We start from the raw sequence: 17,475 nt of genomic DNA, 5'->3' as shown, positions 1-17,475 counted from the left end.
CATTGGAGGGATAAACAGTACAATTCAGACATTTTGCTATCTGGCACATCCCAACAACTTTATGCAACAGTCACTCTACTCACCCTGCGCATCTTCTACTCCCACTTGGTTTACCAGCTTCAGACCCCCTTCGGGGCTGAACACGAGATCGGCCACTTCTCTTCGCATGAGATGAACAGGTGTTCTAAAGAGTGGAAATCGGAGGGCTACAACCCTCAGTAACAGCGACACCCAGGGTGCCAATTGAGACAGACGCTTGAATTGCCTTGGGAGGAAGATGGGGTGCTGATACCACTTGCTCCAGACTAGCAGCTGCTGTAGAAAGCCCAGAGTGAATGGTGGCAGCGGAAACTGACACTTTCACTGCGATCTCTGTAGGATCACCAGATGGGATGGGTTCCGATGGGGAAGAATCCGTCCAAGCAGAGATAGGCCTACCAGAGTCAGCAGCAGCAGTGTTGGACATGGGTCCCTCCACTGTGGCGTACCAGCGGGCCCAATCCGCCTTCATCACCTGCGATGGTAGTGGGGGTCTGACAGCTACCAGTAGCAGTTCTCTACAGTGGTAGCACCGACTCCAAGGGTTCAAGAATACAGCAAAGTCGAAACATCGTCAGCAAACGATCCCCATTGCTGCAGAACTTTGAGAGATATACAAGGCTATCTCCCCTTTAGGTAAAAAACAGGTTAATACCGCGCTAAAGTAAAAAGTAAAATAAGAAATAGCTGCAACAAAAACCATCAAATATCTCTATAATAAAATAATAAAAAATAAGCTAAAAATGAGCGCAACTTATTTTTTATGATCTCCCCTCTAGGCACCACCTAAATACCCATTTCAGTAATGGTTCAGTAAGAAACTATTCCCATGGGTCATATTGAGCTGATACAGGGTAAGGGGCATCAAACCTAGGAGCTCCCAGATACGCCAAATTTCCCTTGAGGCCACGAGGTTTCAGCATGTGGACCCAAGATGGCGACAAAAGCGACAATGAGTCCTCCTCTGCAGTGCGGGGGCTCCTCCCTCTGCTTGAGGATCGGGGCAGATACTTTCTGAGAACTTCAGCGCCCGCCTCTTTCTCTTTGCAGTGCGCCAAAACTGTAATAGAGTCTGTTTTAATCCTTGCAGTACTGGCGTAAAGTGTCAAAAGACCAGGCTGATACTCTCCCATGAGCGATGAGGCATGTTGGTTCTTCCCCACATTGTTGGAATGCACAATAACACAGTCTATACGAAGATGTTAATTGCCACTTTCCCACGGAGCCAGATGAAATCAAGCTGTAGCCATTTGCTAGGGGCGACTGCTGTGGGAATAACGCCTTTGTCCCACGTTGGGCGCTAAATGTAGCAAAGTCCCGGGGTCCCTGAGGCCTAATGGTGACCTCCAGAGTAAGGGACAGCTGACATCCTCCTGTGTAGTGTGGGTTTCAAGGCATGGTGGGTGTAATGCAAGATGAAATGGTGGGCGCCAGACACTTTTAGAATGCAAAGAGATTTATTATCTCTTGAACAGAGCCGGGGAGGGTTAGGGCCAGGACACCCCTAAGTAGATGCAATGATAATTCGCAGACTCCTATAGAAAGACAGTTATACAGGTGAAGGCCTCCAGCCAGACACCACTTCTGTATAGGTAGGACTGCTCTATTCCATGGCAACAGTCTTGTAGTAGTTACTAACAGCAATTGTATTCAACTATTTGCAACACAAACAGTTCTCAGCTTACTCCACAATCACTCACTGTGGGTCCTCACTCAATGAACTCCCAGTCTTTCACTAGACTTCGGATCCACTAGCCACTGGATCCCCTGAGCTCTTTCACTGTTAGCGCTCAGTATCTTCCTCAAGCATCACTCCCGCTTCTATGCTGGGTCCCTGTCTTGGCACTCACAGATACTCTTCAAGCGTCACCCCTGCTGACACACTAGGTCCCTGGCTTGGTACTCACTAATGCTCCACAAGCGTCACCTCTGCTGTCCCACTGGGTCCCTAACTTGGCACTTGCTTAGTTTTCCCCACTTCTTCACTGTCCCTGGCTGATGAGAAGTCTGCTCTGGTATTGTCCTCAGCTTACTCACAGTGGTCTCTGATAACAAGGTGAATCCTTAGTGGCTACAGCTTCCCCTTCTACCTCTGACCACAGCTGGTTCCCTGCCCCGCTATACCGCTACTTCTGTTTGGACTACAATCCCGCAGTCCCAAACCTGCGCTGCTCTCCTGCTTCTGGATAGGCCCTCAGACATCCTAGCAGCCAGATGCCCCTGGGATAGGCCTCAGGCTTCTGGCCTAGCAGCCCGGGGCAGAATAACACATGTCCACCCAGACAGCTGTCCAGGTGGCACAGAATCCTGATCACCTGACTCCACCCAAATAAATAGGCTCTCCCAGCAGGCCAAGGGACTTAAAAAAACTCTAGCCAATTGGCTGAGACACCCCATTCATTCATAATCTTTCCTTGCTATGCCCTTGTCCTATCCAATGTCACCAGCTATCATGCCACCTAGTGACAGAAGAGAGAAGTGCAGCAATTCCAGGATTTGGGGGAAATCAATTGAGCTCCTAACTATTGCCGAGGCAACTATCGCCTGGCCACTAAGTTTGATAGCAACCCTGCCTAAACTTCAGGGTGCTACATATATATATATACGCACTAACACTTTTGCCTTGCATTTCTGTTTAAAAGTGGATACATTGGTTGTTTTACAAGCTGAGGGTTCACCTACTGTATACTTTAACATGATCTGCAAGAGCTCACACTCTAGCTTTTGGTTCACTTTTACTGATGAACATTCCAAATGCTATTTTGTTAAGTTTAAGTCTATTTTTGGCTGTGGACCAAAAGAGAAAAGGCAAATGACAGAATCTACAAGCCTAGAGATATAATGTGAAATATATTAGTCAAACAGATGAAGATGCTCTGTCAAACAGGGTTAGCTTAGGGCATTTTTATCTGAAATGCACATAAAACATTACATAAAACAGTACAATGTGATGTTTTCCCTGGTGAGCACCCATCTGATATACCTTCAGCCATTCTACAATCTTGTTCCTGCTGACTATCTCAGCATTGTGCTTTTTATTTTATAAATCTGTTAGCCAATCACAGATAACTTCTGAAAGGTATTTGACATTTAAAAGAAAGAGGGAGAAGGCATCACTTTTTTATTTTATGAGAACATTTTCTACACCTTTGGCTGAGTCACAGGACTTTATCTTTTAATGTTTTATTATGACTGTGAGTGTCTTTGTTCAATTTCTCCAACATCTGTTAATTAAAAAAGTTTAAATTCCTACTGCAAACTTACTTATGCGTTTATCTTTTTTAAACTCTATTTCACTAAATGAAAAGCTATCATGAGTTAGATTTCTATGTCATGAGATAGATTTCTGGGAAATCAGATTTTTTTTCACCTCTCTATATCAAAAATGCCCCGAAGGAAGTACAATAGAGAACTAGCGAATCTCTATTGTCCTGCACTATCTGTGATTAGCTTAAAAAAAAAAATTGAGTCATTTAGCTTGGGGACCCATTTTCATCACAGTGCAACAGTTGTAAATTATATACCATAATGTATTATAAATGAATAATTATTGACAAGGATTATTCATACATTATTCCAGCAGTTCTTTATTCTGGTCCTCTAGAGACTATGTGTGGCAGTGGCAAGGGAATGTTTACTCTGTGATAAAAGATATAGATGCCATGCATTCATTTCTTCTTTTTGTTCTCTTTATTGAAAACCACTGGTAGTATGTTAAAGTTTTATAAACAAATAGTTTAAACTGCCACTTAAAGAAAGATCACACTGAGAAAAGGGTTTAATGCATTTATTCCTGCAGGCTGCATTGTTATATGTTAACTATAGGTTATAGTTAAAAAAAGAAAATGTTGCTTTTACAGTCAGGGTTACAGACTACATGTTGCGTGTATCTAATTTTCTTGGCATTCATCTTCCATACTTAGCTTTGCACTTGCCAATTCCTTGCGGTTTCCAGTATCCTTTGCTCATAAATTTCATTCAGGGCCTGTAATAATGCTAGTCTTTGTAGACCAGTATTATACCTTCATGGATAGTAAAAATGGGACTTGCTGCCAATGTTTTTAATAGGAAGAGACCATTGAGCAGGTATTTTCTTCAACTCTAGAACAAACTCATGTTTTAAATGAGTAGAAATGTGTGAACAGATTTTCAAAAACTGGTATCCAAACTGGATCATACTTACTCACGACAAGAGGATAGCCACACATTTTTGACATCTCAAAACGTTTTTGTAAATTTCAGTTCTTGTTGCCTAACTGCTTTCCCACGATACCATGGATGGCCTCCTATCCTCCCCTTTTCCAGTACACCTTTTATCATTGCTAGGGGTAGTTGTGCTATCATACACAGAACTGTGATTAAAGCAATGCAGGAATACAACAACATATTCAGTGTGTCATCACCATCATTTATTTATGACATTGCGGACACTGCAGTAATACTAGTCATCAGTAATTTTTTTTCATTTATCGTGTAACTTTATACCTGTAGGATTAAAGTGTTACTAAACCCAGGACCCTGCATTTGCTATATCTGGTTTCCCACAGTACAGAGAACATTGAAATGCAATAATTTTAGTAAATATAAACTGCTAAATACCTTTTCTCATCAGCAGTATATAGCAGTCTTGTGACTTCTATCAGTGTCCAGCCAAGCACTGGTTAAAGCTTGTAGGAGGAGTTTTCAGTCTGCTCTGACAGTCATAAGAGGCTGCATGACAACTGAATTTCTATCTGGACAGTGCTAATTTCCCCTGTGCTGATCACATGCACCCCAAAAAAAAAAAAACTCTCTCGCAACACACACCAATTTGCAGGGCGGATCCTAGGGTCACAGACGCCTGGGTGCAGAAATATTTCTGGCGCCCCCACGTGGGCGTGGTCATCTTACCAACTCCTCCCCTTTACAAATGTTTCTATGGCAACGACTCAAACACAGAGATGTTCCCCTAAGAACTCTTCGTTATCCTGGGATCCTCCCATGATCTTTTAACAATAAAGAAAATACAGGAAGAGCGTACACTAATGAGACCTGGAGCGGAGTCTCTCTCATGCACACAGAGAGGGCTTCTGTTAGAGAATCTGTTAGAAAGAGCCCCCAGACATAGTACAAGAGATAGTCAGAGACTGCAATCATAGTACAGGAGATGGTCAGACTGCAGACACAATACAGAAGATGGTCAGAGACTGCAGACATGTTACAAGAGATGGTCAGAGACTGCAGATATGGTACAGGAGATGGTCAGAGACTGCAGAAATGGCACAGGAGATGGTCAGAGACTGCAGAAATGGTACAGGAGATGGTCAGAGACTGCAGACATGGTACAGGAGATGGTCAGAGACTGCAGACATGGTACAGGAGATGGTCAGAGATGGCAGGCATAATACAAGAGATGGTCAGAGACTGCAGACATGATACAAGAGATGATCAGAGACTGCAGACATACTACAGGAGACGGTCAGAGACTGGAGATATAATACAGGAGATGGTCAGAGACTGCAGACATAGTACAGGAGATGGTCAGAGACTGCAGACATACTACAGGAGATGGTCAGAGACTGCAGACATGATACAAGAGATGGTCAGAGACTGCAGACATGTTACAAGAGATGGTCATAGACTGCAGACATGTTACAAGAGATGGTCAGAGAATGCGGACATATTACAGGAGATGGTCAGAGACTGCAGACATGATACAATAAATGGTCAGACTGCAGACATGTTACAAGAGATGGTCAGAGACTGCAGACATACTACAGGAGGTGGTCAGAGACTGCAGACATGTTACAAGAGATGGTCATAGGCTGCAGACATGTTACAAGAGATGGTCAGAGAATGCGGACATATTACAGGAGATGGTCAGAGAATTCGGACATATTACAGGAGATGGTCAGAGACTGGAGATATAATACAGGAGATGGTCAGAGACTGCAGACATAGTACAGGAGATGGTCAGAGACTGGAGATATAATATAGGAGATGGTCAGAGACTGCAGACATACTACAGGAGACGGTCAGAGACTGCAGACATACTACAGGAGACGGTCAGAGACTGCAGACATACTACAGGAGACGGTCAGAGATTGCAGACATGGTACAGGAGACGGTCAGAGACTGCAGACATGGTACAGAAGATGGTCAGAGACTGCAGACATACTACAGGAGATAGTCAGAGACTGCAGATATGATACAAGAGATGGTCAGAGACTACAGACATGAAACAAGAGATGGTCAGAGACTGCAGACATGATACAAGAGATGGTCAGAGACTGCAGACATGTTACAAGAGATGGTCAGAGACTGCAGACATGTTACAAGAGATGGTCAGAGACTGCAGTTCCTATGGACGTTAGTAAATAATGGCCCTCTCACCTGACCCAGCGATACAGCAACAACGGTTCCTCTGATCAGGAGTCAGCTCATTCTGAATTGCCCGTGGTGACTCCGCTGGGTAGAGCCCAGATCTATATTCTGACAATGACTCCATTCCTTTCTCCACCAGGGATGGCGCCAGGCTGTGTGGCTTTCCCTCATGTGGCGCAGGTCAGCAGGGTTCTCTCTCTGATGATGTTCCCTCAGTACTGTCCTCTCCCTCTGGAGTCCTGGGTGCACTTTCCTGAAAGCTTTCGCAAGCTCCTGGCTCTCTCTCTCCCATCAGCTGAGCATGCTGTGTGGGCTGCAGTTTCTGTGTTACAGTGGGGCTGCCAGTCCTTGGGACTACATGTCCCACAATCCTCTTCTTTGCTCCTTTTTTTTTTCTTCCCTGGCCGATATGAAGGCGGGGGAAGAAACATAGTGTGCCGCTCACTAGTACAGCAGCGCGCACGAGGAGGAGAGGGAGAGGGCAAACAAGAGCCCGCGGCTGCAGTGGCTTCACTAGGGTTGGTGTCACCCGATGTGGTAAAACATGGTATCACCCCCTCCACCAACTATAGTCGCCCTTCAGTACAGACCCCCCTCCACTAAGTATAGACCCCCCTCCGTCAGTGCAGACCCCCCACTAAGTATAAACACCTCCCTCAGTATAGACCCCCCGGGACAAAACACCCCCCTTTATCAGAATAGACCCCCCTCAGGACAAACCACCCCCTCCATTAGTACAGACCCTCCTCAGGACAAACCACCCCCTCCATTAGTACAGAACCACCCCCCTCCATTAGTACAGAACCCCCGAGAACAAACCACCCCCCTCCATTAGTACAGACTCCCCCAGGACAAACCACCCCCTCCATTAGTACAGACCCCCTCAGGACAAACCACCACCCTCCATTAGTACAGACCCCCAGGACAAACCACCCCCCTACATTAGTACAGACCCCCCTCAGGACAAACCACCTCCCTCCATCAGTACAGACCCCCCTAGGACAAACCATCCCCCTCCATTAGTACAGACCCCCGCGACAAACCACCTGCCCCCTTCCATTAGTACAGACCCCAGGACAAACCACCTCCCTCCATTAGTACAGACCCCCACGAAAAACCACCTGCCCCCTTCCATTAGTACAGACCCCTCAGACAAACCACCCCCCATACATTAGTACAGACCTCCAGGACAAAGCCCCCCTCCCTTAGTACAGACCCCCAGGACAAACCACCCCCCTCCATTAGTACAGACCCCCCCAGGACAAACCATCCCCCCTCCATAAGTACAGACCCCCCAGGACAAACCACCCCCCTCCATTAGTACAGACCCCCCCAGGACAAACCACCCCCCTCCATTAGTACAGACCCCCCCAGGACAAACCACCCCCTCCATTAGTTTGGACCCCACAGGACAAATCACCCCCCTCCATTAGTTCAGACCCCGCAGGGAAAATCACCCCCTCTACATTAGTATAGATCCCCCAGGACAAACCACCCCCCACATTAGTATAGACCTGCCAGGACAAACCACCCCCCTGCATTGGTACAGACCCCCCCAGGACAAATCACCCCCCCTACATTAGTATAGACCCCCCAGGACAAATCACCCCACTACATTAGTATAGACCCCCCAGGACAAACCACCCCCCTACATTAGTACAGACACCACAGGACAAATTACCCCCCCTACATTAGTATAGACCCCCCAGGACAAACCACCCCCCTACATTAGTACAGACCCCCCCAGGACAAATCACTCCCCTACATTAGTTTAGACCCCCAGGACAAATCACCCCCCCCTACATTAGTATAGACCCCAGGACAAACCACCCCCTCTACATTAGTACAGACCCCCCAGGACAAATCACCCCCCTACATTAGTTTAGACCCCCCAGGACAAACCACCTCCCTACATTAGTATAGACCCCCCAGGACAAACCACCCCCCTACATTAGTACAGACTCCCAGGAAAATCACCCCCCCTACATTAGTATAGACCCCCCAGGACAAAACACACCCCCTACATTAGTACAGACCCCCCAGGACAAATCACCCCCCTACATTAGTTTAGACCCCCAGGACAAATCACCCCCCTATATTAGTATAGACCCCCCAGGACAAACCACCCCCCTACATTAGTACAGACCCCCAGGAAAAATTACTCCCCCCTACATTAGTATAGACCCCCCCAGGACAAACCACCCCCTTCATTAGTACAGACCCCCAGGACAAATCACCCCCCTACATTAGTTTAGACCCCCAGGACAAATCACCCCCCCTACATTAGTATAGACCCCCCAGGACAAACCACCCCCTCTACATTAGTACAGACCCCAAGACAAATCACCCCCCTACATTAGTATAGACCTGCCAGGACAAACCACCCCCCTACATTGGTACAGACCCCCCAGGACAAATCACCCCCCTACATTAGTATAGACCCCCCAGGACAAATCACCCCACTACATTAGTATAGACCCCCCAGGACAAACCACCCCCCTACATTAGTACAGACCCCCCAGGACAAATTACCCCCCCTACATTAGTATAGACCCCCCAGGACAAACCACCCTCCTACATTAGTACAGACCCCCCCCAGGACAAATCACTCCCCTACATTAGTTTAGACCCCCAGGACAAATCAGGGGACTGGGTGGTACAGAGCTGCCCCCCACCCCCCCCCAGCAAATACAAGGGTCTAAAGAGTTTGTTGTAGGTGTGTTGAAGTGATTTATAATGACCAGCAGACCCACCCTTAAAGTGGTTGTTAACCCACTCTGCTAACTTCATATAATCCTGTTTGTTTCCTAATGATAGGTGCTCCTGTCTCTGTGTTTTATTTAAAAAAAATGCCAGCTATACCTGATTTCAGAGTGTGACCGTCTGCCTCTCTTCTTTCCCTGTCTGACAGCTACAGCGGGCGAGGCGGAGATTCCCCCACTGAAGTCAGTTGAGACGAGAGAAGAAGAGAGACGGCTGGTCACGTGAGCGCAGAACGATGCTCTGAAATCAAGTATAGCTGGCATTTTTTAAATAAAACACAGAGACAGGAGCAAGTATCATTAGGAAACAAACAGGATTATATATGATATTAAAAAGTAATTTCAGCAGTAGGAGGGGAAAGGGGCGGCACTTGACATGAAGCTGACAGGCAGGAAGGAAGGAAGAGGAGGAGAGCTTCGGGTGATGGAGGCATGTAAACTGACCACGGTGTCAGGGCTCAGCAGCCACAATAAACCGTGGTCAGTTTAGAGGGGGAGGGCATAACCAGGCAGGATCAGCCAAGTTTGTTAGGTGATAGAAGGGGCCAAGTTACACAGCACAAGCACTGTGCTGTAGAACATGCTTTAAAGGAACAGGATCTTTATTTTTATTTTTTTAGGGTAACAAAAACTTTAATGCCAGCTATCATGGGTATATCCATATTTTCATAGGGCAAGGTTTCACAATCTAAAAACCAGCATATAATTTAGCATACTTAAATTATGATTACTTAGATACCAAACATGACAGGTCTTTGCACATTAAAGAAATTTTGCCATGCATAGCCCTGCACATATGGAACTTTTTACTGACTGAACAGCTTTAACAGTGGTGTTACAGTTACAGTGGTGTAATGTACTGGGGATCCAGGAATGCATGGGGGAGATTTGTGGGAAAAGTGCAGGAATGGCGAACCAACTCTTTAATAATGGGCAACTAGAGTTAAAGTGATTGTAAACGATCACCTTGTAAAACAACCCATGCTGTTTAAAATTGAAATGAAAGGTAAACATTTGTGTAAAGATATACTGTATAAACAACATTATAAATACCTTTTTCCCTTTCTTATAAGTGATCACATTCCCTCTGTTCTCAGCTGCATAAGAGCTGGGGGGAGGAGAAGCAACAGCACACCTATCTTCCCAGTGAAAAGCTGTGCAGGGTGAGCTGAGTTCCCAGCACAGCTAGAGAACTGACCACTGTGAGCTCTCTTGCTTAATGTGGTCAGTTTTTTACCAAGAAAGCAGAAGGACTGGCAGGAACACCAGGGATTTCTCATGTAGCAAAGTCCCGAGCCCCTCGAGGCCTAATGGTAACCTCCAAAGTTAGGAACAGCTGACATCCTTCTGTGTAGAGTGGGTTACAAGGCATGGTGGGTGTAATGCAAGAGGAACAGGTGGGCATCAGTCACTTTCTGAATGCAAAGAGATTTATTGTCTCTTAAACAGAACTGTGGGAGAGAGGGTTAGGGCCAGGACACCCTTAGGTAGATGCAAAGATAATTGTCCGACTCCGAGACTTCTATAGGTAGACAGCTATACAGGTGCAGGTCTCCAGCCGGATACCACTTCTGTATAGGTAGGACCACTGTCTCCTATGGCAACAATCTTGCAGTGGTTACTAACGGCAATTGTACTCAACTATTTGCAACACAAACAGTTCTCAGCTTACCTCACGCTCACTCACTGTGGGTCTTCAGTAAATGAGCTCCCAGTCTTTCACTAGACTTTAGATCCACTAGCCACTGGATCCCCTGAGCTCTTCCACTTTACCACTCAGTATCTTCCTCAAGCGTCACCCCTGCTTTCCTGTTGGGTCCCTGGCTTGGCACTCACAGATACTCCTCAAGCTTCACCCCCGCTGACACGTTAGGTCCCTGGCTTGGCACTCACTGATGCTCCACAAGCATCACCTCTGCTGTCCTGCTGATTTTCTGAACTGGCACTTGTTGAAGTTTTCCCACTTCTTCACTGTCCCCGGCTGGTGAGAAGTCTGTTCTGGTACTGGCCTCAGCTTAACAAGGTGGATGGTCCCTTAGTGGAGACAGCTTCCCCTCTACCTCCGACCACAACTGGTTCCCGGCTGGCGGAACCCTTACTTCTGGTTGGACTACAAGCCCAACCCTACACTGCTTTTCCTGCTTCTGGATAGGCCCTCAGACAGCCTAGCAGCCAGATGTCCCTGGGATAGGCCTTAGGTTTCTGGCCTAGCAGCCCAGGGCAATACGACACATGTCCACCCAGACAACCGTCCGGGTGGCACAGAACCCTGATCATCTGACTCCACCCAAATAAATAGGCTCTCGCAGCAGGCCAAGGGACCCAAGAAAATCCCTGCCCATTGGCTGAAATACCCATTCATTCCTAATCTGTCCGTACTATGCCCTTGTCTTATCTAGTGTTACCAGCTACAATGCCACCTAGTGACAGAAGAGAAAAGTGCAGCAATTCCAGAATTAGGGGGAAATCAATTCATCTCCTAACAATTGGCCAAGGCAACTATCACCTGGCAACTATATTTGATAGCAGCCCTGCCTAAACGTCAGGGTGCTACACACACAAAGGAAGCAATACAAATAGAAAAGGATACTTTCTCATACAAGTACATTGTACAGCAGGCACATATTAGGAACATGAAGAGTTTTAAGCTGGCCATACACAGATTGAAATTTGGCCAGTTCAGCAAGGACCAGCCAAATTTCGATCCATGTATGGGCAAGGAGGTTGTACAGAAGACAATCTACCCACTGACTTTTGTACAAATGCCTGTTAGATTTTCCCGGCACAACCTGCATCACTGGCTATAGCCAGCATCGCTGATCAGTGTATTCTGACGATGCAGAAGTTTCCCCTGTCAGAATACAATAGCTCAGTTGCCAAGCTACCAGATTGAAATTTACTGCCATGACACCCAAAATTTACTGGCACAGCCAAGTTTTTACTGGCATTTCCAAAAGTTACAAAATTACAGTTTTATGTGCAAATTTCAGTATTTAAGCTACAAAACAAGTACAATATGCAATTAGCAATGTGATTTAAGGTAGATATTAAAGCAAAAACATATTTCCTATTTTATTTTCAATATAAGTAGCTCAGGGATAGGATTCAGGAGGGCAAGAAATTAGAATGGGCAGGTACACACACATGAAATTGACCCTCACAGTGACACTGACAGCAGTGTGCAGCAGCGCAGATGATGATGACATCTCACCGTCACAATGACAGTCTCTCTCCATGTCAGGTGGTCCCTTCAGTCCACTCCAGTCCAAATAGCACTGACAGTCCCACTCACAACTTGCCTTGCTCCCATCCCGCAGACCCACACACGAGGCTCTGGATGCTCCGCTCGGCTCCCTTACAGCATTGCATCACACAACATGCTCAAACACTGCCTCTGCCAGACCTGCCCCCTGCCAGTGATGGCCAAATACACTGTAGCAAGCACTGGGATAGTTTCGGCTGGCTCTTGATGGGAACTGTGCATACGCAATTATGAGCCGACTGTCACAGCCATTTTTACTGGCAACATTTTCCTGTCACTGACATTTACTGGCAGGAGAAAAGTGCCACTATTTTACTGGCTGTCAGTAAAAATACTGACGGTTGGCCTCACTGCTCAGTGGGGAGGATTCCCCCTTCCACATTGAGTGTGTGGATAGGGAAACCGAGTCATTTTTTTTCTTCAACCTGCTGGATGAATTAAAAAAATGACTCATCTATGGGCTGCCTTATGCTGACATAAGTCTAGTAACCCAATTTATTACAAAGGAATTTCAACCACTCCCAATCAGCCTACAACCAAATTGATTGACATCAGATTGCCTTGATCTGTTTGATAATTGTTGCTACAGTATGCAAAGTTGGTTAAAAGTTGATAAAAATACCTAAAAATTGTTGTGTATATAGCCAGCATAAAAGATTCAGGGCACTAATAAATGTATTTTTGCATTGTTTTTTTTCTGCCTCAGCACTAAACAAGAACTAATTGTCACCTTTTGCTCACAGAGTATTTGACAAGGTGATAGGGGTTATTATAACTGGCTGTGTCTCAAACCATCTTCATAAATGTAAGCAGACAATTACACGACTGTAAAAATGCTCCAGGAAAAAAAAAACACCTGCAGAGATGTCTCTTATTGCTCCAGTGATTCCTGGATGCGCAATCGATATTTTGTACAATGGGATGAAAACAGAAAACAACCCTGGCAATTTGGCTTTTCAGTGGGAGAGCACAACAGGTGCCCATGTGGCAACACAGAAAAGGTGAAAACGATTAAAAAATGGTTTAGTATTTAAAGATCCTTAGAAAGTTTAAGGGCTAGAGATTGAATTAGTGGACTTAGTAAGGCACATACATGGGAAAATATACATGGGGCAATCAGAACATTTGATTTATTGACCCAGGAATTTCTTTGTTCATCATGTCCATGTTATGTTTGTATGCTCTGCAAACCCTCTATACTAACCACTGGCTTATCTGTGCCCAGTCAGCAGAGGACAACAGAGAAATAACTGCACTTTTCCACATTAGAGTGCTCCTGTATGATGACACTCCTAAATTTCTCTAAAATTTCTCTACTATCATTTAATCTGGTCTGATAGGTTGTTAGACATTTGGGCCATAATATGACAAATATGAACAATCGTTAAAATATTCGGGGGCCCATTCACAAAAGTGTTCCGTTGAGGTACATTACCATATACTGTACAATTTACCGTACAGTATGACACGCATTAACATGCAGTGCATAAAGACAGACTCACTTTTATGAATAGGCTGCCAACGCACTACAACAGATTAAAAATGTGCTTTACCCCTTTTAAGCAAAATTGTGGTGCGTTGGACTCTATTGTGCCCATGTGCATGTTTTGGGTTCAACTAGGCCCCTAAGGTACCTTACCCACTGCTTATGGGTTTTGTTTTGCTTCACAGCCTTTTTTTTTTTTTTTTTTTTTAAGGCTAAAAGACTTTAGTGGAAATGTTTTAGGTGTATATGCGTCTATATAAGAAATGGCAGACAGGGGGAGCGGATACAATGGCGGGAGCTACAGTCGGGAGAAGAACCAGCAGAAGAAACGGAAGGAAGAAGACATCAGAAAGTGGAGGGAGAAGAACCAGAGCAAGAAGACATCAGCAGCGGAGGGAGAAGAACTGAAGGGAGAATACATCAGCAGAAGAGGAAGAAGAGCTGGAGGTAGAAGACATCAGCAGCGGAGGGAGAAGAACTGGAGGGAGAAGGCATCTCCAGAGGGAAAAGACATGTTGGACTTTGTCAAAAACCTGTGTACTGTTTTTATTTAGTTTTGACACTTTTTTTTGGTTAATGGGTAGGGGTACACTGTCACCCCTTACTCATTCACATGGGTGGGTGCAGAATCTGGGGGCCCCCTTGTTAAAGGGGGTGTCACGTACCTGGCTGAGATCAAGCTGGAGAGGGGGCTTCTCTTGCACCTCCTTTCCAACACCCCTGGTAGTGATGACAGGGAGTGAAGGACACAGAGTGGCATGAGGGCCGATGTAGTGGATGGCGCTGGCTGGAACTTGGCAGGATCCAGGTGGCTGAAGAGCGCTGGGCAGGCTCTGAGAACTGAAGCTCTGTATCGCTGGGTCAGCAGAGGGAGGCGTAGCCAGGACGTAAGCCAGGAGGTCATCAACAGCCGGACAGAGCAGGTACCGAGATGAGAGACAGAGTAGGGCAGAAGCAGAGTCAAACACAAGCCGGGATCAGGTAGGCAGGCGGAGGTCACGGAGAAGGTTCAGGTGAAGCCGGGTCAAGACACAGGAAGCTGGAACAGATCAGGTTAACAAGGCACTAACTGAATGACCACCCAGCAATGTTCGTGTGTCAGTGTTCAGTTTAAATAGGCTTACTTGGCGCCCATACGTGCACGCCCGCGCATGCGCCAATACAAGTCCCTCTTTGTATACACACTGGTGTGCCCATGCTTGTGCGTAGATGCGCGTCTGTTAGCCGGACTCTTACAGGGGGCTTCCAGATTCCGATAAGCTCCCTGTCCACAGACCCCCACAACCACCGCCCAGGGTTGTCAGGAAGAGGCCCTTGTCCCCAACATAGGGACAAGGTGCTTTTTGCCCCAAAGCACCCCCCCATGTTGAGGGCATGTGGCCTGGTATGGTCCAGGAGGGGGGGGCGCTCTCGCCAGGCTGCATTCTCGGATAAGGGTCTGGTATGGATTTATATTATATTATGTTATATTATATATTTATATTATTATAGTGTGTGGGCTTCCCTTAAAAGCCATACCAGATCCAAAGGGTCTGGTATGGTCCTGAGGGGCCACCCACACCGTTTATTTTTACATTTTGGCATGGGGTTCCCCCCAAGGATTCATACCAGGCTCAAAGGGCCTGGTCTTGTTGGATCAAAGTCAGATCCTGTTCATTGAACTCGCATGGAAGTAGGACATGAAGACGTAGGGCAAAGTCGGATTGGAACCTGGACTTAATAACTTAATAAAGAAGCTGAAGGTAAAAGCTGATTGGTTACTATGCACAGCTGCATAGGAACCATATATTAGTCTTATATCGAAAATGAAGAGTTTACTAAAGTGACGAAAATTCTCATACGACAGAATAAAAATTTGGAAATGATGTAATATGTTGTATTGTATTTTCGAACAACTTTACTGGTGAAACGAAAATGGTACGATCTGGTATTGTACGACAAAAATTTTCATGCTTGTCCCATCGGATAATATTGGATGAACTGTCGTGATTGGCTCTTGAAAACTCTGTACTAACGATCTGATTATCGTACGATCGTTTCAAAAGCGGTCTTTTTCATACGATTTTCTGATCGTGCGTATGGCCCATTAGTGTTCCACCTCTGAAGCAAGCAGCAAGCTTTCCCTGCAGAGCAGCCTTACACATCATTTTATAGGCATAGTTGAAAAACAGTTCACATTTTATTGTCTTTCTCACTTAAAGTGAAAATGGTGGAAAATTGTTTTCTAACATCTTGTTGAATATTTATTTATTTTCATGAAGAATTGTTTTTATTATGTTTTAACATTTCAAGACCAATCATTACCAATGATTGCTAAAGGGGTAGTAAACCTACATATTTTTTGCATAGGATGCATTAAGGTGAAAAAACACCTGTCAGTGACCGCCCTCCCAGCCCCCTCGTTTTACTTACCTGAGCCCTCAAACTTCACTCATGGGGACGCGCTGTCTCTCTACCCGGGGTTCTCGGCTCTTGATTGGATAGTTTGATAGCAGCACAGCCATTGGCTCCCGCTGCTGTCAATCAAATCCAATGACGCAAACGCTGGGGGGGCGGGGCCGAGTCCTGCATTCGGCGGCTATGGATGCCAAATGCTGGACTCGGGAGCACTCCCGGAAGGTAACCCCCTAGGGAGAGCGCTTCTCCTAGGGGGGTATCTGATGCGGGGAGTAGCCGCGAGAGCCACCGGGGGACCCCAGAAGAGGATGTTTGGGGCCCCACTGCGCAAAACGAGCTGCACAGTGGAGGTAAATATGACATGTTTGTTATTTTAAAAAAAAGGCCTTTACAATCACTTTAAATGTGTAAATTAGATACCTATATTTATAAGTAATTTCCAATCATTTTGATATTGTGAGAAACTTAATTTGTACTTTTGGATGGGCAACCACATGATTGCCCAACACATACATACTAAGGCGTATTTATTTAAAAAAAAAAATTTGCAAAGCTGTTTATCCTGTGAAATTGCATATATATTTTTCTGCATGAATGGGGGCAAAATCAAATGTTATTAGACTATTTTCTCCAGAGAGTGAATTGGGAAAATACAGTATTATTCCTATGTGCATCAGGGCATAATGTAGTATTTTCTTGAGTCACTCTATTCTGTATGAATAATTGACATTTGAACAAGAGATAAAATAGCGAAGTAACATTCATTTTTGCCCATTTTCACAGAACTAGAAACTATGTACGTGCATTTTTCACAAATATATCTGCAAATATGTTTATAAATGCATAGCATTGTGTACAAGACTTATCCTAGTCATTCTGCTGGGTTAGATTTAAAAAACAACTCCAAAAAAGCAGTCTCCTGTCATAGGTATTGAAAAGACAAGGTATTATTGGATCTCTCCCACCGGTTGCTGCTGTAGGCACACACTGGGGAGGGGGGGGTCCTGGGGGGTGTTTTAGGGTGCGTGTGGAAAGGGGCATGTAAACATGTAATTTTCCAGCCCCTTCCCATTCTGAATGAACACAATGGGGGTTATTTACTAAAGGCAAATCCACTTTGCACTACAAGTGCAAACTACAAGTACAAAGTCGCACTTGAAATTGCA

This window comes from Aquarana catesbeiana, linkage group LG01 (genome assembly GCF_042186555.1).
Source record: "Aquarana catesbeiana isolate 2022-GZ linkage group LG01, ASM4218655v1, whole genome shotgun sequence".
In the NCBI taxonomy this organism is placed as follows: domain Eukaryota; kingdom Metazoa; phylum Chordata; class Amphibia; order Anura; family Ranidae; genus Aquarana; species Aquarana catesbeiana.
Note: the sequence above shows the minus strand (reverse complement) of the source record.